General features: G+C 40.3%; 1 protein-coding gene across 2 annotated transcripts in view; it reads right to left on the bottom strand.

The window, feature by feature from the left end:
- TRIQK (triple QxxK/R motif containing) overlaps positions 1-2,578 on the bottom strand; it is a 61,600-nt gene extending 59,022 nt beyond the window's left edge. Inside the window, exons 1-3 of one of the 2 annotated variants that reach the window (XM_030499542.1) lie at positions 2,489-2,544; positions 789-838; positions 91-176 (exon numbers count right to left, since the gene is read on the bottom strand). The gene's annotated coding sequence lies outside the window, so the exon portion shown is untranslated. Of the gene's footprint in view, positions 1-90; positions 177-788; positions 839-2,488 lie in introns of both variants that reach the window. The other variant, XM_030499534.1, reaches the window with a different exon arrangement.
- Positions 2,579-23,797: the final 21,219 nt, after the last annotated feature.

The raw sequence follows: 23,797 nt of genomic DNA, 5'->3' as shown, positions 1-23,797 counted from the left end.
AATTAAAAAAACCCCAACAAACCAGAAATAAACGCACTGCCTTTATTCCTGATTTTTATAGTGATAAGTACATATCTTGGTGCATATTACCTTTTGCTGAAGTCTGTTTTTATGGACAAAATCCTGTTCATTCAATGTGATGCAGTAATTGAATTCAGGAACTCAGCTGCTTGCATCTGAAATGGAAGGGGTAGTCTTGTTTTTATAGAACTTAATAGAAACACATATATATGTTCTATGGATATTGATACAAGATTCGAAGTAAATTATAAGAGGAGTTTTGCCAGTGCTAACAGGAATCCGTTTCAGTTAGTTGATTTTAAATAAAAACTTAGCTATTTGAAGAGCTCTCACATCTGTGCTGAAACTGAGTATCTTCTATATTGCTTTTGCAGATACAAAATACTATTTTAGACAAAGTCAGTTGTAAAACATTATTGTAATCTCTACACAGTTAAATTAATAAATCAAATTCACAGAATTACAGAATGGATGGTGTTGGAAGAGACCTCTTGAGGTCATCTGTTGGGCTCATCTACTCCTGCTCAAACAGGCTCAGCTAGAAGACTACAAGTTACAGAATTGTAAGTTATAAACTAAATTACAAAAAAATTTACATATTGAAGCAAGAATAACAGAAAATGTGAGCAATTGCCCTTTCCTTAAAAAAAAAAAAAAAAAAGAAAAAATAAACAAAAAAATGTGGCAACTATTTGTATTGGTGTGATAAATTTATTTCAAAGTCAGCACTTCTCTGTTTTCACTATGCTCACGCTTACAGTACTGACCTGAAGTAGGCTTACATCTTCACAGCTTCCATGAAGACAGAAATTAAGTCCTAGAAGGGTAAATTGTACTAATTCATGATCAAAGATAACCATGCCAACAAAAGCATCTGCTAAATTTTTCCTTAGTGAGCAGACAAGCTATTTTCTGAACAACAGTGGTTATCCCTAGCCCATTTTGTACCAAGAGGTGAAGTGATTCAGCCAAGGAAGACATGCCAAGCAGCACTACTTAAGAAACGGATCAATTTTCCCCATACTTCCAGATTTTTGTGTATTCCTTAAACATCACTTTCTACGGTTTGCCACTATGGAAATCACATATCAGTAGCAAAGCCTGGAAGACAGTCAACATGCCTTTAGAAACAGTACCCTTCCATTCTGATTAGCTCTTTAAGAACAAGCCTGATCCCCAAAAGCAAAGAACTCAAGCCCTATGTGACATGTAATTGAGTTACTGTGTGCGAATGTGTGTGCTGTGCATACAGCCCAGTTATACCATAAGCTCTTAAAGGGCCTTTTTGGTACTATGCTCTGTCCTCATAACTATGTAGGCTGATGTAAGGCAGAGCAGTTTGAGAGCCACACGAAAATGCATTGGCAGGGATTTCTGCCAACACTTCACATTTACAGAAGCCGCGGCTCCCGCACTTCTGTCTAGGATTTTCTGACCATAAGCATGACCAGTGCACTCTGCACAGAACACAAAGCAGTGCAATGTACCGGGAACACATCACACCTGCGAGGCGAACACAGCCAACTCAACACGCCCAGGTTGTATCAGATTTACTGCATATCCACAGCCCGCCGACCACATACAGCCCCGTCACACACTGCACGTGTGGCGGCTCCATCCAACACGCCCTGGCCTCCCTGCACTGGGGTGGCCAGCCCATGCCTGTGAGCACCTGTTTGTCGAGCTCCCAGACACACAGAAACGCCACACAAATGGGTTCCACACACACGTATATAGACACCAAACCGCACTGCACTGGCAGGCAGTACACGAAGAGCCCATGAGGGAAAGCCGTGGACTAGCCTCACAAAGCATCGCAGGCTCCTGTCAGCTCAGCTCAGCTAACCCGGCAGGCCTCGACCGCAGGCCTCACCCAGGAGACCCGTGCTAAGGGGTTTATTTCCCTCCGCATTGCCCAGTCGCACCCTGCGGAGGGACCCAGCCTGGCACCACCCGCGCGCACGCTGGAGGCGGGCCAGGCAGCCCAGGAGCGCCCGGAGCGGCGTGAGGCCGCAGCACCAGCCGCAGCCGTGAGGGGAGCAGCCCGTGCCCGCCTCCCGGGCAGGGCGCACGCCGCCGGGGTAGAGGGGAAGGGACTCTGCCCGCCCGCACCCAACATGGCCGCGGCGGCCGCGGCCGCTGACCTCTCCCGGCCCCTCAGCCCCCATTCCGAGGGCGGCACCCGGGCGCCCGCAGCGCCGCCCCGATTGGCAGCGCTCTCCGGCCAATCGCGGAGGCGAGCGCTTTCTGCCGGCCAATGGCAGCGGCGGCCCGGCACGGACAGCGGGCCGGCCGCGCGCGCCGGACGCTCCCTGCCCGCAAGACCAATGGCGGCGCCGGAGCAGCGGCGGGTAGCGCGCCCCCGCCACCCACGGTGGGGAGCGGTTGCCGTGGCAACCGCAGGCCTGGCGGTGCGGCCGGCCCTGGCGCCCGCGGCCCCTCGCCCACCCCGGGAAGCGCGCGGTACCTCAGGCCGAGCAGCACAGCTCCGCCTCCTGCCTCCTCTCGCGGCGGGGCGACTTCCTGTGCTGGCGGGGCTGCCACCGCCTCCCGCCCGAGCGTCCCCGCCTCCCGGCCCCGCCCGCCCTGCCGGGCATCAGCTGCGAGGGGCAGGGGCGCTGGGCCCAGCAGCTGCGCCCGCAGGTGGGTCGGGGAAGGTCGTCGGGCAGTGGCGGCCTCGGCCCCGCAGGGCCTGCCCGCAGGAGGCCTCGCACCCACCTGTCTCGCTGGGTGTCCCGGGAGAGATGCTTTGGCAGAGGCTGGAAGTTCAGCGGTGGAGTATTTCAGCATCCCCCCTTCACACCCGCTTAGTTTTTACCACTCTATTGCCAACTTGTATTAGAATTGTTGTTCCAGACGTGGAATGAAAAGCAACTGGTCACCTTCACATCATCACTATCACAAGTCCCATTCAGTGAGAACTTCATAGAATCATAGAATGGTTTGGGTTGGAAAGGACCTTTAGATCATCCAGTTCCAACCCCCCTGCTGTGGACAGAGACACCTCACGCTAGACCAGGTTGACCAAGGCCCCATCCAACCTGGCTTTAAACACTGCCAGGGATGTGGCATCCACAGATTCCTTGGGCAACCTGTTCCAGCGCCTCACCACCCTCACAATAAAGAATTTCTTCCTTATATCTAACCTGAGTCCCCTCTGTTTAAATTTAAACCCATTGCCCCTTGCCCTATCGCTACAGTCTCTAAGGAAGAGTTCCTCTCCAGCATCCTTGTAGGCCCCTCTCAGGTACTGGAAGGCTGTTATGAGGTCTCCACGCAGCCTTCTCTTCTCCACGCTGAACAGCCCCAGTTTTCTCAGGCTGTCTCCATGCAGGAGGTGCTCAAGCCCTCTGATCATCCCATAGGAGGACCCTTCTCTGGACTTGCTCCAGCAGCTCCATGTCTTTCTTATGTTGAGGACACCAGAACTGTTACACAATACTCCAAGTGAGGTTTCCTGAGAGCAGAGCAGAGGGGCAGGATCACCTCCTTCAACCAGCTGGTCACACTCCTGTTGTTGCAGCCCAGGATATGGTTAAACTTACATTTAAGGTCCTAAAAACATAACATTTGGGAAATTATTAAGCCTGTCAGGTAATTTTTCACCACCTTGAGATGATGCTAGGTCTTTTGCAACAAATAATCCATTTACTTCAGTGCAATAAGTAAGCCACCGACTCTTGGAGCAGTTTACTGATTAGTATTGCAAGTGCACACTTTACTTCCTGCAAAATGGCAGTCGATAGCCAAGTGTAACACTCCCTTATAAGGAAAGATAAAAAAATTTGCATTTGTTTACCTCTTCAACTTTGGAAGTGAAAGCCATACCCAGCTGAACTTTCCCATCTTTCTAGGTGACACGCATACAGAGTGGAGAATGAGCCTACAGAAGAGTTGATTAATCAGAGTGTCTGTCTGGCATGCATACCAAACCACAGTTTTCTCTAGTTGTTTCTCTAGCAAGCTTAATGGATGGCTGAAATGAAACAGCTTGCTTAGGAATACAGCCTGTCCTGATCCTGACTGATGAGACACAAAGGTTTTTTTGTACCTTTTCTGCCAAGAAATCTCACACTAAGGTTATTTGAACATGGCAGCTGCTTTGAACATGGCAGCTCACTGGACACAACCTCATGTTTTCTTCCCAGGGTATCTTATCCCATGTGGGACAGGGGCTGTCATAGCCACTGTGGGCTTCCCCTGTTTTTTTTCTGACTTCTACGTGTTCAAGATTTTCAACTATATTTTATTTCATTCATACTCCTAATGTTAAGCCAAGTACCATATACATGTAAAATATTTTAATACTTTATTTTGATTCCTTGATTGTTTTAGTATGATTCAGTAAAAACCAAGTCATGATTATGCTCATAGATATTTGAATATAGTGTTATGTGCAAAACGGCAATCACATTCAAATAGCTGGTCCACATGATTTTTGACTGTGTAATCACAATGACAATAAATAAACATGAACGAATATCAGAATCACATGGCTACACGATTTTGCGTTATCTGAACCACTGCTGAGGAGTTTGTCCTTGTGAGTCCTTGTAGCAAAATACACGTAGTTCTAGTTCAGTTTCACCTAATTTCACCTAATTACACTATTCATTTCATCACCAAGTTATTCCTTTAAGTAACAAGCTTGTGTATGCCCAGCAGCTTCCATACCAAATCCATAAAGAAGTCATAAGGAATTACAGCTTCACGAAAAGGAGCTCTACAACCACTGGGAAATTTTCACTGGTTTTAATTTCTTCATTCCTCATTCTCATTTTATGGGAAAAATATTTGTTTCCCATCGTGAGGTTTCTTCTGCAGAGAAGGCATGCATACTGGTGGAACGGTCAGAAGAGTGGTTGACATTTATATGATAGAAAGTACTACTGACCAGCTTGCTGTGTTTTGTAGGATAAGAAGCAGCCTGGGTAGAGTATATGTGTCATAAGATATTTATAATCTGTCTGTTACAGGTATGAATCCACAAGGGATATGATTACTAAGTATGTAACTACAACTGAAATGTATATCAATCAGAGAGGAATATTTTATTGATCTTGTCACACCCATCAGTTTGTTGCAATATCCCTTGAGCAGATGAATTTAAAAATCCAAAAATGTTTTTTAAACTAACATGGTTTTATCTCACATAATTTTCAAGAAAATATATCAGCCTTTGTTTTCAGTGACTGTTTTTTCCTGGTTTTGTCCTGTTTTTCATTTCTTCACAAGATCTTCAACATATTCTTGACAATTTGACAAGAATCTTTTTGTTCTTTTCGTTCTCCTTTTTGTTCTCCTTCTTGTTCTCCTTCTATGCGCTGGTTTTCAACTTTACAATTTGTGAAAAAATTTTTAATAGAAATTAAGCCTGCTGAAAATAGGCTTCCTTTTTTTATTTATCTTTTGCAGAGCTCGTAGAAGTAATCTATGAGCTTTTAGAGTTCAGTAGATAAAAGGTTGGAAAATGATGCTCAACATCCTTGTTCCAAGTTGACAACACAGATTAAATTAACATACAGAAGACTAACTCCCCAAAATGCAACAACTTGTCTGCTGTCTAACCTGATGTCTCCTCATGTATGTCTAACCACCAGGTTAAGCTCAAAGACGTGAAAGAATGTTCATAATTATTTTTGTTCTATTCATTTTGCCATCACTATGAATAAGAGTTTTGCCCCATCTCTCACCCAGAACTGTAGCCTGAATGTTGCAAATAAGACAGTTATTTGATTTGGGCTACTATTCAGGCAGTCATTAAATCTTTTGGGTAATACCTTACTCACGAAGTTGTAAAAAGTACTGTATTCCCCATCCAACTACAACTCTCTTATGCTCCTGTCACTTCTTAACAATGTCATTTCTGGTGGCTTTAACAGATACAGTCTTGCTCTGATAATATCCAACCACAACTGCTGCTGAAACAAATAACCCCCTTAGCTCATCCCTTTGTCCATGTCGTTCCTCACTTTGCATCACTCCAGCATCTCCCATCTCTTACACCGGTTCTGTATGCCTTATGCCTTCATTTTGAAATCCTTTATTCCTATCCCGTCTTGTTTTCACTTAGCTTTAATATGTTACTCCTTGCCTCTGACTAACCTAGGATACTGGTTTCCATTGTCCTTCATGTTTGGTTTTGATTTCTTTTAACAAACCCTGTTTTGGTTTCCCCATGTGACAGTGTTACTCTCAAATCCATCCAAACGACAAGTACTGCAGGATAGCCACTGTAACTTGATGCTTCTGGTGTGCTGAGCCTACTGCTATCATGCTTCTCCCATATTTACTATTTCTGCCTGTTAGTTCATGTCTTATCTTACATTTCAGTTGCAATTTCTTTAGCACAGGTACCTTCCTCTTGCTCTTTGCTTGGTTAGTATTTAGAAGCACTAAGGTTCCTAAAACTTCTTCAGCACAGCTCATAGCAGAGCAGCCCCAGATGACTGTCTTTTTTGCTTCCAGCCTTCCCGCTGAAAATCTCAACACGGTGTCAGCCATGATAAATGGTACATTTTGTGACACAGACAGCCTGCCGTTAGGACAAGCTTATTTCACTGAAGAACCATCTGATGGTAATGACTTTCAGACACAGGCTGACCTAGGCTGGCTCAAGTCAGTGTGCTGGAGGTGAAAGGCTCCATATTCCATTACCAGGACTCTGAGCCATCAAGTCTGCTCCATCCCACCGCTACTTAATCTGTATTGATAGATTTGGTAGCATTTTCCTAGCTGCTATCATCCATATAGATGTCTGCTGTCATTTTGTTGATATAGTCAATCAATACTACATTAAATGTTACCTTCAGTTTAGCCTTAATTGTCTAAAGTAGATGTGGTATTTTCATTATTTATACAAATATGCCATTAAATTATGCATTCCAGATTAAAAGAATAGAAGACTTGTTTACATTATTATTATTGCTCTGGCATCAACTTTTGGATTTCTGTGTAAAGAAATTAATCGCCTATTGGAGGGGGAAATGGGGACTGACAAGCACTAGCTCCTGTTGCCTCTGGCACATAATTATGCTTGCAGATACAAAACCAGAGAAGTCTTAAGCTTAACACAGTAGACACTCTTGAAAGTTTCATCTCAGCATGAAGCTATGTTTTAATTATTATTTTTGTCTGCATTGTTCAGATCGACAGTGCACCAACTAGAATAAGTGCTTATCCTAGTTAATTCTTCATGAGGCTTATGTCACTGGAAGATGCATTTAATTTATTTCCTTTTTCTTTTCTTAAGCCAGCACTGACTAAGTGGTTATCTGTAAACCTTCAACAAAGGTTTTACTACTTTAGGGCCAGATCCAAAGCCTTTTGAGTCAATTGGAAACTTCAAAGGTTTTTAGAACGGACACTATTACAAGACAGAGGTAAGCTGCAATTTGTGTAGGAACCTTACAGAATAAAAACACTTCCTTATTTATGTTCTACAATATTAACAGATTTCCTATATGATAAAGACTATCTGTTCTTATGAACTGAATTTGGACATTCTGACATCCCCACACACCTCAATAATAAATGTTGTGTATATATATATGCTCATGTCCCAATTCCGACTGAAGATTAACAATATAATATACGATGGTTTTTTCTAAGACAGTCTATGTAATGCATACAGTCCTTACACCTGAACAACTGTCATCTGTGTTGTGGAAGCAGATTCTCATATTTACTGATTTAATTAGGTAATTACAATGATGCATTTAATATTGGGAAAACTTGTGTAAGTTATGATCTGAGAAGTGCCACCAGACCAAATGTTACCATGCCAGTGCAACTTGATGCAGCAACTCTTTGCGAGTCTAGTGTCTAACCCTCCTTTTGATAGACTGTACTTACTGACATTTGGGAAGTCTTACTAAGATTTCTTACTGTTAAGTATTTCCTTCAGCTCTCACATAATTTTTACAGCTGTCTATTGCATTTTTCAAAATGCTTTTAAAAATACAGGTGATAGAAGTGTAGAAGTTATTAAAAAAATGGTCTAATCAGTGACAAATTCAGAATTAAAGCATGTAATTAACCCTGACCATTATTTTATTGCGTGATTTTATGTCCAACAACTGAGTATGTGCTTTGAGAAAGCTTTGTTTTGACAAACTGCATTGAATCATTTGGAATCAGAAACTATAGTAGTTTCAAATCATTGTTTTTAGGATAGAGACTCCCATCTTTGTAGGTATCAATTGTAATTCTTTGGCTTAATTTAAAAATGGTTTCATGTTCCAGATTAGCAACAGATTCTTATCACTATTTTAATTCCATCCTCAGTGTTACTTACTACCTGCCAACCTTTTTGTTCTCATTTTTTATCAAAATGAATTTGTATTTTTAGCTGGAGTTTTGGCAAAAATCTTAAAGCATGTGTGGTCTGCTGTCATTCCCTGCAAAACCTCAGTAGTTTGACAGACTTTACGTAATTGATGGGATGCACTGTGTACACAGGCCACTGAAGTGCAGGACCAAACTCAAGGCTGTCCTCTGTGCCATGTTTGCTGCTGGTCCTTTTTAGCTGTCAGGCAGGAAGATGGCAGCAGTGGTGGCAAGTGCTCTGCAGCCACACGGGCACCAGCTCTCTCACCAACCGGCTGGCATGCTGCGCCTGACAAGACTGCCCCCCCAAACACCTTTTCCCTTTGGTAGTGATTGACACAAGGCAGCAGGATCCTTCCTAGAAAGATCCTGGCATCACCTGCTAGGAAGAGCAGATGGGATTCTTACACAGCCTGAATTCAAGGAAAACGTGGGTGCTTTCTCTGTCAGCACTTCAGAGCACCTAAGTACAGACATAACCCATATTTCCTGGCTAGCCATGAGTCCAAAGATGTAACATAATTAGTTCCTTAATTCCCCTTGGCTGCAATACAGCTCTGTGAGTTTCATTCTCTCCTATAAAAATGGTATCTAAATGTTGTCAGTTGCAGAGTCTGGGCAATTAAGCTCATAATGATGGACAGTATTCATGGTGAGCATCTCTGTTCTCTCTGCTTTGCAGGGGTAGAATAAGAGTAGAGCAGTAATAAGCTGGAACTCCTCAAACCTTACAGATAATTGCCGAGTACTGCTCCAGTTAACTGAGAAAATACTGAACTGGAATGATGCCGCTTTGCTCTGTAATGTTTTATCCTAGCTGCTGCATATCATGGCTCTTCTTGATACTGCCCTGCTTTAATGGCTGCATGGATTCAGTCTGAGAACAATGCTGATTGATAACACACCAATGTTTTAGTTGTTGCTAAGTAATGCTTACCCTGATTGAGGACTTTTCAGTCTCATGCTCTGCCAGTGAGGAGGGGCACAAGAAGCTAGGAGGAAGCAGAGACAGGACACCTGACCCAAACTAGCCAAAGGGGTATTCTCAGACTGAAGCCAAGACGCAGCACTACACCAGCTACTAAGAAGAAAAATAATTGATACAGCTGAAACTAGGACAGAAGGGCAGCCACGTATGACTGGAATTGTTTCAACACATTTTGTAAATATATTGTTACTAGAACTGGTAATACTAGTGATATGTTGAACTATGCATCATATAAATATTCAACAACATATATTGTTTGGTTTGGAAAGGACCTTAAAGATCACCTAGTTCCAATCCCTGTGACATGAGCAGGAACACCTTCCACTAGACCAGGTTGCTCAAAGCCCCATCCAGCCTGGCCTTGTGCTTGGGATTGCCCTGACCCAGGTGCAGGACCTTGCACTTGGCCTTGTTGAGCTTCATGAGGTTCCCATGGGCCCATCTCTCAAGCCTGCAATATTTCAGCATGTACAATTAATACTTAACCTGCATATGAACACAAAAGGTAGCATAGCTGAAAAACTATATTATTCTTAGTTATGAATATTTTTTCACGTATTTTTCTTTCACCCAGTATCTAATCTCTTCATTCTTACTGAAAATATTATTCATTCTAGAGTTATATGCAAAAATCCTCATCCTGCAAACATTTATGTATATGGTTTGTATTATACAATCCAGTGCTAAGTTAAGAAAAGTTCCAGCTTCTAGGGACTTCAGTTCTCAAACACTTCGTTTAAAAATCAGCTTAAAATAAAAACACTTTTTTTCTTCCTTAACAGCCTGCACATTTTCATGTTAGCAGAATAAATAATAAATTAATGTGACAGGAGGTAAGATAAGTAAGAACACTGAAATGCTGCATTTACAACTCTAACGTGTTTTGAGAAAAATCTGATCAAAGGCATTTTATGATCAGAAATTTTCTATTTCCCTTTTGGGGTAAATTGTCTTTACTGTGTGAAGAGGAGTACTACTGGGCGCAGAGAATCTTGTTTTGAAATCTGTTTTCCTAGAATGAGTGTTTTACTTTTGCAGTTTCATAGCCGTTAGTTTTTTTCCAGCACTAATCATGCAAGTGATGTCATAAAAAGTAACTTTTATAAGTTTTAATCACATATATTTCAAATCTCAAATAGGCTGTTCAGACAATACAGTGTTTAGAAGACCCTATTATACCATGCAGTAGTGTGTGATGAGGAGATGGTACATTTATTTTAGGAGAGAAAGAAATCTGTATTTCATTTGTTACACTGCTAACTTCACTTTAGGTAATTGCATTCAGCTTTATTATTGCCCAGAGCAATAACTGATTGTTAGTTATTGAAGTCTGAAATGATTTTCTCATTTCCCAGGGGAATCTGGAGATTTACATGGTGCACAGCAGTAACTAATAGATATAATCTGGTCATAATGTAGCCCTATAATGTGTTATTTACTTGTTGAGAACATGGATGTTGAACATTTTAACATTTCCTCAAGAAGTGTGGCAGCTTTTACTCATGATATGTGAGCTTTAAGTGTGTACTACTTAGTTCCATAATGGTTGAAATGCCAGCAACCATTAAAAGGTATATAAAACACTGGAGATCACACACCTGTACTTATCCAGCTGCATTGGAACTTGGACAGATTTTGCCCTTGATTTCTAAAATGTAAGCACATGTGTGAAAAATAACTTACAATAAGTAAAATTTCATCAACAGTAGATACTCATTAGTTTGCCTTGGAATATTCTTATTATATGAAGATAATTACACTAGGACAGAGAAAGAGCAGAGATTGCTTATGGAGCAGAGATTGCTCGTCTTGCTCTCTTCTGAGTTGTTTGTATCTATTTCAGTACCGGTGTATATGCAACCCTGAGTATCTTCAGTAGCTGTCTGCTTTGTTTTGTGAATGTCCTGTGCCATTCTGTAGTCAAAGGATATTAAGGGTGTGCAGTCACAAGCAAAATGTCCCTGGATGTATTCTGGAAGCAGCAGACATTTTAAAGATGGCCTGAAGTTGTCTCAACATAGACATCTAATGCCATTTTGTGTGCCGTGGTGTGCAAAGAGCCTCCACAAAGGACTGGCATATAAGTAACACAGCCTGCAGGACATTTTGGCCTCCTGAAGCAGCCAGCTGAAATACCTTAGAGCACATTAGGTGTCTCATGACACCCCTTTGTAGTCAACTATAGACTCTGAAAGTCTGCTGCATCTATGCAGTGCCCAGAACAAGAGACCCCAACCTAACCATGACCTTCTTTAAGGCAGTAAAATAAACCTTAAATAACAACCACTTCAAACTCAGCAGTTTCATGGTACGGATGTCTGCCTTTGAAGCCACATTCAGAAATAGGGTCTTAGAGAAAAAAAACCTCATCTGTAAACTTGGGTTCATTCTGCCTTACTTAGTTAAAATACTCCATTTTGATGTTACAGTAAAATGAACTGTTAATCTTAGATAAACCAACCATATGAGGTAAAATGATCTTAGCCTTATAATATATAGTGGCAATGCAAGTACGTTATGCATGATACTTAAGTAGGTAAAATACTAAGCGATGATTATATTATAGTGGTAAACATGTTTTATTAAAGTAGGTTTTCCTTTCCATCAAATATGAATGTTTCATGAAGGTTTCTAAGTATTCCTCATGGAAACATTAAGGAATCTGTTCTTCTTTCAGACCCCAGGGGATTTGTGACTGTTATTCACATTAAACCTAATGAGAATTACTGACATAAATACCTGGTGCATCAAGAGGCAACCAGGCTCTTAATCCATAGCATCTTCATCATCCTTTCAGCACAGGCTCCACCTTTTCCCAGGCTGCTGCTGCTTCCATTCCTAGTGCTCATTTCCTTGTACAAAAACATTTCTGCTAATGTGGGATCACCTTCCTTAGTGTGGAAGATTGCTTGAGGAAAATTCTCCTCTTTGACTAATCATGCTGTGTTGCTTTCTTCTTCACTAGAGACAGACTCTATACCATGCGGCTAAGATCTGGATGCCATTTTAAAGTTTTATTGGGATCGTTATTAGGTGGGGTGAGGGGGAATCAGAGCTGTTTCTGCTCTCTGGATTCAGCTCCAGACTGTTTATTGTCAGGGTGGAAGATGAAAGGAAAGAGAGAAGGAAGAAAGCAGTAAAGTAAGGACTGTGGGAGAAAGGGAGGGGAGTGAGAAAGGACAGGATGGGTCTGCGCTCTGATAAAAACAAAATATACAATTAGGAGTTCAAAGCCATTCCTTCCTAAACGGCAATCAGAAAGAACAAAATAAATGAAATCCAAACAACACCATCCTCCCTTGAAACACCAACCCTTACTATTCTCCCTCCCACTAAAACCTGAGAGCAAACAGCCAGACCTGTGTCCTGGAGTTAAGTGTCCCCTTAAAGCCTGCCATAGGTTTTCAGCATGAGATGCTCAACTAACAATTCCCCCTCTGTCTCAAAGTACAATTCAGAAGGAAGATGCTTCATTTTTTTGACTCTTCCCATGCTAGCCTAGATTCACTGCCTCATCTGCGCCTGCACAAATGATAAATAAAATCACCTGAAGCAAAAAGACTGGGTTCTGGTGGGTAATCTTACATATTATGCCGTGATGGATCACTGCTGATAACATGTACTAAAAATGTCACATTTCACAATGAAGCCATATATCAGGTAACTTCTGCACTGGACTGCCAGCCAAGGCCACATACATAATCACTAACAGATTATGGCTTGAAATTTTTCTTAAGGATTTTAGTCAAAATGAAAATGACTTTCTCTCCAAATCTTGTAGTGCTGTTCATTTTCCTGTATCTTTTTTCTGATCTCCTGTGCCTCCAGTTGTGCTATGTTCTCTGCTAGTTCTTTTTTCCCCACCTCAGTCCTCTCCATGAAGCTCTTTCGCTCCCTTTTGTTCCTGCACTTGCATATTATAGAAAGGTCCTGTATTACAGAACCTTTCAAGCTTTTTAGTTAACTTCTAGTGATAGCTGTCACTACAGTACTTCTGCTGTTTTGCTAATCCAGACTCCCTCACATTGGCCCTTTTAAATTATATGAGGGGTTTTTTTCCATAGGATTTTTTTCTGGTAAGTAAAAAATCTATACAGAACTAGAAGATAAGCTTTTGAAAATTTTTCATATGATAGTTTACCTTGTGAGTTTATATTCTCTAATTGCCCTTCTCTTACAATTTCTGCTATAGCTACATATACGTGAATCTGGCTAGCTCAGAACACCAGCTCTCAATCTTTTAATATGACAGTCCTCTTTTCTATACTAATTATAAATCCACTACTCTATTATGTGTTTGTTACAGCTCTCTGCACCCCAATGTTAGGTTCTCTTCTGAAGACATCCCTTTGCAAGACTCATCAGCCATATTCCCGAAGAGTTAGATGAATCTGGAACAGATAGTAAAAAGCTTTGAATTCTCAGGTAAATAAAAAGTATTTCATATGGCAGTGAATTAGAAGCCTGGAGTTCGGTGGGATGTATGCCAAGGGAATAGGGATGCCTGGTAGGAAAATATTTAAGCGAGATAATAATGCTAGTCAAATAACAAAGAATATGGTAATACTTTTATAAAAGAGTGATACAATGACAAAACTCACCATGGATGATTTGTATTTGATTATTAAGATTTCTAACCATTTGAGAGCAGGACTGGAGTAGCTTTCAGTAGAAGTATTTGTAGCAAGAAATCCAACCCTTTTTAAGACAGACACTAAAAAGGGTGCCTAGTGTGGTGCTTGTGATAGCCAGGATATAGACTTAATGATGCAGAGGTTTTTAATGTTCCTTGGTTTTTTTCACTGACCTTGAAAATATATCTGGGAATGCCATATCCCTTTCTTGGGTACTACATAAACAGTCATCTCTGCTGTTTGGCTTTATGTTGCTGCCTTTCAGTCTTTCCAAAATGCTGCTACCGTTTCCTCCTCTGAACACATCTATCTGATAAGATCAAAGTCATTTTTTTCCATTTTAAATCTATTAGCAATATAAACTTAATTTAATGATCTTTGTTGTCTTCATGACTAAACAAAATAGGAACCAAAATGCATGATACTTGCTAATGTCTTAAGGAACCCACTCTCTAACTTGGTAAACCTAATTTTGTTGAAGTCTCAACAACCAATTGGATAAATATGTCAATACTGTACATATCCTCTTTGGCTTGGTACCATTTTCCTGTTTCAGATAGATTAACTCAGCAAATAAACTAAGTACACATTAACCGTATTGACTGTCAGGTGAATAACTTATCAATTATATATTCCTCAGTTAGATTGCATTATCAATAAAGAAACCAAGACCTATTAAAATCAACTTTTTAAAATTAACTGTGTCAGTACTTACTGCCGTTTGGCATTCTCAGACTGTGTTTAAGCTATGAGAAATTATTGGCTTTTCCTATTCCAGGCAATACTTTATTAGCAGTAGTGCTTTCTTTTGGAGGTAATGGAAGTTTCCACCATATGGTGTCCATCAAAGGCTGACAAGCAGGTCCTCAGCTGCTGAACCAGTTCATGAAGCTCCTTTCTCTGCTGAATTCAGTTTACAGCTTTTTATGATACTAGTGATTTTTGCAGCTGTTTTAATTTCTCAGAAATTGTTTTAGTATCTCCTCACATCCCTTGTCACAAGTCTCTTCTCACTAACTTTGTGAATGAAAGAAAAGAAATATTCAAGTGGTTGGTTGTTTAACTGTTCATGCAAAGGACTCAACTTTCCTTCAAACCATGCCTAAACTTCTTCAAGATTTCCGCTGAAATAGGACAATGTATTTCCTAATTTATTCCTCAAGGTCACCTAAGGTCAAGACCTTCATAAGGACAGTCATAAAAGTTTCCCTAGACCTTGAGACACAAATTCTAACACCCTATCTGCTACAAAGCTTTCGGTATTACTTATATGGTCTTCTATTAAACTCCTCAGGACAAGAAGATATTTTGATGGTGATAGCAGAAAAGCCACTGCCGTATCCTTGTAATGCCTTACAGATTGGTAAGCTTTATTAGCAATTAGTGGTGCATTCAGCAAGGTGAGACCCATCACCATGGAATACTAGTGCTTTCAGGGAGGAAACATCACTGTCCCTAGGGACATTGGGTAGATATTCTGATCCATAACACCCAATCAGACATGAGCTGTTACATAGTCTTCCTCCGATATTTTACATCTTAGGCTGCCACTCTTTGTTTACAGCACAAGATTTCAGTCCTTATGACTGTATCATTTTTAATTGACCACTTTATGAATAAAGCTGAACTACACAAAAGATGTTGTTTTTCCAATCTTTGGGGGACTATTAAATGACCTTGTCTTCTGGAGGATAACAAAAACCAATGTTTTGCAGTTAAAGTGAGAATTTTTCCCTTTTGAAAATTGCCTGTTGTTTTTATTATTGTAAGAACTGGTCCACTGAACTTAGCACAGCCTCTGAGGTCTCAGTGAGAATCCTATGATTAATGAGGTAGCCATTAATGTCAGTAGATTGAACAACTGAAATCTGATTATATTAAAGTGCTTCCCAAACATTAGGGTCACATTAACAGTTTATTGAAACAAGCTGATAAAATTTAAAATGGTCATCTAATTCCCTAGGGTTCCTAATTGTTGCATGATAAATCACGCTGTAGAGAAATCTATTACAATGTTCCAAATGAGAAAATGTAATTTACTGTACTATTAGTGGGGTATTTCAAGAACATCAGTTCTTTCATGGGGGAGTTTTGCCAGAGTAAGACAAAACTCTGTATATGGAGATTTTTTTTTCTTTTAGGTCAAGATAATGTTCATGCCTTGAGCTGCCTAAATTATGTAAGAAAAATGAGGCATTTTATGGAAACAAATCATCTGACAGTGACTTGCAAGTCTATTACTGAAGGTCCAGCATGAATGAGCATTCATCTATGTTTATGGTATTACTCTACTTGGAAGCACATTTTTGCAGACATTAGAAAGTTTTCATAACTCAGTTATGGTGGCTTCTTAAAGGGAAAGAACCAGCTGAAAATTCACTTTTCTGGTTTCAGAACCTCTGATGATGAAACAAATCTCTGCACAGAGGACCTAAGTTACTCAAATTAATGTCTGCAAGACCAGGGTCAGTCTTTATAGTTTTTTTCCTTTTGGTGTCAAAAATTCCCACGCATTCACCAGTATTTACATCTTACTTTTCCCTAGTGTATTAACCGTATAATTTTATTACTCTTGTTCTGTGCTTAGGTAGAATTTGAGCTTCAGAGAGTAACATATGTATTTCATTTTGTGTATGTAAATAATGTTGTTCTAATACTTAATAATTTTTAAAATGTATTTCTATGATTGGGGGCAAAGGTCATCATTGCTGTTGTGTTTGTATCATCTTTCCCAAATTCGTAGAAAACTAAAAAAAGTAGAAAGGCTTGTCATAATCACAACTGACATGGATATATAGGCAGATATCCCTTTGTCTCAAAACTAGGCATCAGAAAAAAAAAAAGAAACTGAGACATTCTAGAGACTAAGACATTTATTTTTCACAGAACAGTGGAAAAAAGTTGCTGAAGGACTGGAGACCCACTATTGTATTAAGCACCTTCATTTTTCTTCAGTCACACTGGAGTAGAAATGGCACATGGTAAGGGACAACAGTTCTGTGATGGAGGGGCAGCAAGTAGTTGAATGACAAACATCTCAACATGCACAAACTCAGTCTCTTTGTTGGTGGTAACTCTAGTCAAGCAATCACAATGTCCATGCCCTTAACTTGCAGTGAGAATGAAAAATAGGTTTACATCTCACCAAAACTATTAGAGGGGGAAAAAAAATCTTAGCTTTGCCCCTTTCATGAACAGAGTGCCAAAATACTGTGAAAACAAGTAATTAAATGGCATAAAATGCTGACATTTATACCTGGCATCCTACCAGTAGGTACCTGTGGGTTTTTTGAAGTGTGTCATTCTACCTGAGACAAAATTTTATTCACATTGCATATGAAGAGGAAATCTGTACATGTTCCACATTCAAAAATATGGGTGCAGGATGTGGAATAAGTACTGCTTGCAGCTTGGTAGCATCTGGAATCTCAGCTGCACAGCAGAGTTCTGTGTACAAGGGGAGGCACAAGCACAGGACAAAAAGACATGTTTCAGTAAGTTTCAAAGGATAAAAGAAGATATGGCAGATGGATGTAAGGACGTTAAAGGGAACATTAAAGCAAGCAGCAGTCTCAGCATTGTTTGCTGTAGGTTTTGCAGAAAAGGAGAATTCTAGGCTGGCTGTGAAGAGAATAATAAGGTGCAGCTTTGTGAAAATTTGCTGTTCCCAGAGAAAACACATCTGGAAGAGGAATTACTGCCACTGCTTCTGTTTTATACACTGCCTCAGTGGTCAGAATGGCCTCGTGGGAGACTCCAGTGCAATTTGCCAGCCCTAGTGATGTGGAAGTCACGTTGAACAGGATGCCAAATAATTTCTGAACAGAAAAATCTCCAGATTTTTGAAATGAAAGAGACAAGAAAGAAATAGGGAGGCAATTGAAGAGCAATCTTTTTTAAGATGGGAAAAATATTTGGTTTTATAATGAGATGAAGGATCAAGATGAGATTAAACAAAAGCAAAGAGTAACTCTCCAGTCACTGTCTTGAGGGGGCTCAGAGGAGATCAGGCAGCAAGCTTATAATACATATTTAAACTGTGGAGTTCAGTGCTACAAGACTATGGAGATAAAAAGTGTTTGGGTTTTGGTTGGTTTTTTTCCTAAAGAAGTTAGACTTTTATATAAGATAGGTTATTAAAACGTGACTGACCCAAAGAAACCTTTGGCTCAAGAAGCCACTAAACAATGGTGGATTTTATTTTCTTATCCCCTGCTTAATTACTTCGCTTTCAGATATAAGACACTAAGTCCTGTGCAGAGACGCTAAAGATGATGACCATACCAGTCTTTATATGATGCTGATGAAAGTACCAGACTTTTGTGGGCCCTTTTGAAACCACTGAAATAGATCTGCCTGATCTTTCTGAGAGACTGAAGCCTGCCTGGACTTTAAGTTGGGTCTGACAGTACAAAAGTACAGTTTCTATTTTACCTCTCATATCTTCCCATGGCCTGATGGGCCTCAGGCATCCAGCTGCCTTTTCCTGATTACTATGTCCCAAGCTGAAACTGTGTGAGATCCAAACCACTAGATTACATTTGCTTTCTCGTCTCTAGGCTGTGCAGCAATTTATTGTCATCTCCATTCATTTTTGGCCCTCCTGTTAATTTTGTCCTTTTCAGGCCACACTGCAAAATGCAGAAGGGGAAGAAAAAAGAGTCCTGGGGACCAGTAAATTTTATTGTGGAATACTTATTAGAAAAGTGCACTTCTTTGGTGTTTTCTTCTGAGAGGAAGAAGTGAAAGAAAATGTGTAGAGATGAGATGAAGAAATTCACCTGAGGAAGGAGAAAGCAAAGGCAAGCCAAGAAAAGGAGACAAATCAAGGGATGTGAATCAGCATGCTTCTGGTACAAGTTCAGCTCTGACTGAAGTCATTCCAGTGTAGCTCTGATTCATGTCAACATTTATTATTCACTTTGGAGAGCCCAGTAACTGAAAAATGCAGAGAGGTATGTGACAGGAGCTGGGGTACATGGCAGGGCATCTGTCAGGGATAAGTTTTTGCTTTTCCCTTCTCACCCTTGTGCATTGCTTCTGTCTTCTCAAGTCTGACACATGGGATAGAGTATTTAAGAAAGAAGTAGAGCATCACAATGTGAAAATCATCTGGTGCCATCACCATACCAGCACCAGCAGTGGGAGTAGAAACAAAGAAGGGAGAAGGTTAAGGTCTTCATTGAGTATGTCAATACAGTGAATAGGAGGGCTTCTTTTGGGTGCAAATTTGCCTTATGCCTATACATGGACTAATGCAGCATGCATTTGGACACACCATTGTACTTGAAGTTTCCCTCTTACTGGAAGCAAAGTTGAAGATACACACTCAGACACCAATCTAGGTGGTCCACGTACAGTGTGGCTGCAGGTTCCTCCACCAGTTTGTCCTTTGTGCACAGATTGTGTATACCTGGGACTGGTACCTCTTCCAGACCTCCTCACCATTGAAGCCATATCGTGGACTTACATGTGGGAGTCATAGAAGGCCTTGGACAATCAAACCTCTGTCCTGCCTTCTTTGTATGGTAATGTAGACCTATCCTTCATATCCTTTCTTTTCTTGTCTTTGCAAATCCGCATTGGTCAAAACACAACACAGAGGGACATTAAAAACACATCCGTGAAATACACTGATAGAAATACACTGATAGAATACACTTAGATGTTAAGCCCAAGAGATCACCAATGGATGTGACAGTGCACAGCTCTCTGTCTGTATGACAGACAGGTTTGAAGATTGAGCCACCACCCCCATCATCAATGACCAGTTTTGTCTCCTGTGCAGTGTGAACAAGAAGTGGGAGGAGAGGCAGAAGAGCTGAAAAGGTGCCCCATCTAGCACAAACGCAGGATTTCATTATGCTAGGTGGTCATGCTGGTTACCTAAAAAGGCCTGCTTCTCAGCCCAAAGGGGCACCACTGGGATTTGCATTATACTCACTGCATTACTCAGCATCTTGAAGAATTGACAATAAATAAATAAATAAGAAAATAGAGTAATAACAAACTAATAAATTAGCAGACTGTTTCCCTGACAGTGACTGATTTCCTAGACTATGTGTTAATTCACTGCACAGCTATTGGTTTGGGAGGCACAAAACTGTACATCACTCACATGCTCTCTCCCCGTTTTTATTCTTCAAGAGTTGGCTGACTTTGAATTGAAGACTGCAGAGTCACAGTAGCTGTGGATGAACCCCCACAGAGTTTTTTTAACATGCTATTTTACTGGGAAAAGGTTCTTCAGATGTAACATGTCTGTCAATTTTTGTCTAATTATTATTATTACTGAAATCTATGAATGATATCCATGAATTTCTGTGGATCTACCGCAACTATGGATTTCTGAGTTTTGGCATTAGAAACATGAATATTGCCTAGTGCGCAATTGAGCACCTCTGAAGCTGCTGAAGGGTTGCATGCTGGTTTGCAAGGATTGCTTGCACACAACACATTGCAAATTGGCCTTTTCAATGGTTAGCAGTAAAGTTTTGTGTTATACCCTTTGTGTGAAATTGCCTTCCTGGTTTTGGTAAAACCCTACTGAAGTCAATAGGTCTACTGCAGAGATGAATTTGGACCTTTGTATTTTGTTTATTGTAAAAAGAAAAAAGAAAATAGATTGCCTTTATGGAATAAGAAAACATAACTAGTATTTACCTGAAAGATCTCAAAAACTTTTTCATAAATACATGTTGTATTTATGTTCATGTAAATGTGTATTTGTATTTTTACAAAAAACCTACTTATTAGTGGCACAGTTAAATAAGTGTTTTGGATGTATAATGGGAGTTTCTTCTCTCAAGCATGATTTACCTTATCGGTTCTAATGACTACCAGGATAAATGCGTATTTTGCTGTAGCTAAAAATACATATTATTAATATTTTTATAATAGTTTACATTTATATAGTGCCTTTCATCGCAAATGCCATAGGGTATTATGTATGTGAATAATCCCAATGAACTGGTGTGAATAGTCCATTGAAAACGATGGGACCATTCATACAAGCAAGACTATTCACATGAATTAGGGCTATAGAATCAGGCTCTTGTTCTATAAGGTATTTTTTCTCCACAAAATTGACACTCATCATACATATTAGTTTTAAATAAATTAATTGTAGAGGAGATGAAATTGCAAACGCTGCTCCTTTCAATGTATTTTTGGAAATTCACATTTATGAATAAGAGTAGGAGGCCAAATAATTTAATATCTCTCTCTCTCCCTCATAAATTATCATGGTAGTTTAGTGCTGGTTTAAAATGATGTCTCTTGTTAATGGCTCATCCCAAAACAACTTACTACAAATAAGGGGCTTAACACTAGAAATTTTTGCTTAACAAAGCAGATTTTAATCATGTTAAGAATCTTATTTTATTCAGTGGGATTACTCACATGAGTCATGATTCCAGGATCAAGATTAAGGCCAGATAAACCAGTGGCTAATATAATTGATTGCCTTTTGGTCTACATTAAATAACCATTTTACACTGAAATATTCACTCGAGGAATCATTTGGGAGACAAACACTTTTCAGTGCTACTTTTCCTTTCTGTACGTTAGAGATGCTCAGGAAGCAAACTTTTTGCAAGAGTCAGGATATGCTATTTTTTACTTAACCATCTCTAACTCAACAACATGCCAGCAGTAAAATTCCATAAGAAAATAATTCAATTTGGCACCATTCCTGGTGAAAAGATTCCTGTTCTGCTCTGCTCCACGTTGCTTGTTCCTGCCTTCTCAGGCTGCCCTGGTCTATGTCAGCCCACGCAGTTGTGGAGCCTTACATTGATCATGTAGAGGACTGATCTGGCTGAAAAGTAACCAATTATTTTTTTGGCCAGGTTTGCTTTAACCTCTACTACTTGCCCTGCTGATGTCCATGATGAGAAAAGAGAGCCCCTTTCACTTAACAATTCAGTAAGACTGAGCATATAGAATCATAGAATGTTTGGATTGGAAGGGACCTTAAAGATCATCTAGTTCCAACCCCCCTGTCGTGGTCAGGGACACCTTCCACTAGACCAAGTTGATCAAGGCCCCATCCAACCTGGCCTTGAACACTTCCAGGGATGGGGCATCCACAACTTCTCTGGGCAACATCACAGTAAAGAATTTCTTCCTAGTATTTAATCTAAATCTACCCTCTTTCTACATTCCCCCTTGTCTTATCCCTACATACCCTTGTCAAAAATCCCTCTCCATATTTCTCGTAGGCCCCCTTTGAGTACTGGAAGGCTGCTATAAGGCATCAGCAGAGCCTTCTCTTCTCCAGGCTGAACAACCCCAACTCTCTCAGCCTGTCTTCACAGCAGAGGTGCTCCAACCCTCTGATCATCTTCATCACTCTCCTCTGGACTCACTCCAACAGGTCCACGCACTTCTCATGTTGGGGGCCCCACAGCTGGATGCACTACACATCACTCAGCTAGACCCTAACATCTTGAGTCATGTCCAGTGAGGAGGCAGGTCTGGAAATAAGCCCTAGATGAGGGTTTGCAGGAGTGATCAGTGTGGGCTTGCTGATCTCCACATTACCCAGGGGTTAGGCACACAACAGGGCAGTAAGATTAGTTTAGAGTGTCATATTGGCAGACATATTAGCAATTCCTTGGTGTCTAAGGAAATGTAAGCACTTGGAGACTTTGCTGCCTTTGAGGACCTTATTTTTTCCTACTATTGAAGTAGCTAAGTAGCTAAGCAATGCATGAGTCCCTTTGCAGATTAGTCATAAATTGCTAGAGAGAGCATAATTTATTCACTATACATATTATATTCCATGTAAAGCTTCCTATGCCCTGGCATAGAGGTTATATTATCCCACCTTGAGGAAAGGCCACAGCCATAGGAGTAATATGAAGACAAAAATTCACTTTTCAGTTTGCATCCATTATATGGGGTTGTTTATTGATTCTGAATATCATGCGGCCAAAAAGGGCCTTTTTCTCTCTCAAAAAGGAAAGTTCTCCTCAAGGGCTTTTAAGAATCTCTGAAGGTCTAACGAAAATATGGCAAAGGATTTTTCAGCAAGTTTTTTAAGATAGTATATTTCATACTTGTTTTCTGAAGTATTTATTTCAAATACTTCAGATTCACCATGCTTTTAATACTAATGTCATACTTAAAATAAATCACAATGTGTACTTCCTGTGATCTTTTCAGAATGCAATAAAACAGATTGTTTTTAATGGCTGTTCCAGCAATGAAAAATGTCTGTGTTAGGTGGAAACAACAAATTGATGCTTTTTCAATTCCTTTTAATGGCATGAGGATCTTTGCAACATGCTGTGAAAAATATTCTCTTAATGATAGGCCTGTGGCACAACTTAAGGAGTCATCAAGAAATAAATGCTTTGCTGTCTGGCTGGCAGCTTGGTGTCCCTTAATTGAAGTATTATAAGATTCTGTGCAGAGTAAAGCCTCCAGGGTTTTGTAGCTAAATGGCACGGACACCTCTGATGAGACATGCGGATGAAGATGTGTCAATACAATCTTCACCAATTTGCTGTAATAGCAGAGACTGATTAATTTTATAACCACGGGTGCTTCTATTAGCTAACCTAAGGAATGATTTAGACTTTATTAAGTGACTTATTTCTATCTTTTTCGAGAGACTTCTACAATATAGTTTATCTCCAAGTGCTAGACAGCAACACTTTTTTCTAATAAGGATTCTAAATTTATTATTTAAGGAGGGATAGTGAGTGTGACTCAGTTACATGCAGCTTAGTGGGGGCGAATCTTTGTGACTTGGCAAATCAGCTGTACTGAGGTTGGTGTTTCTTGAAAAATAAAGTGGCTTGATACCCTATGCAACTGA

The sequence above is a fragment of the Strigops habroptila genome, chromosome 1 (genome assembly GCF_004027225.2).
Source record: "Strigops habroptila isolate Jane chromosome 1, bStrHab1.2.pri, whole genome shotgun sequence".
Taxonomy (NCBI): domain Eukaryota; kingdom Metazoa; phylum Chordata; class Aves; order Psittaciformes; family Psittacidae; genus Strigops; species Strigops habroptila.
This window is presented reverse-complemented; position numbering and strand designations above follow the sequence as displayed.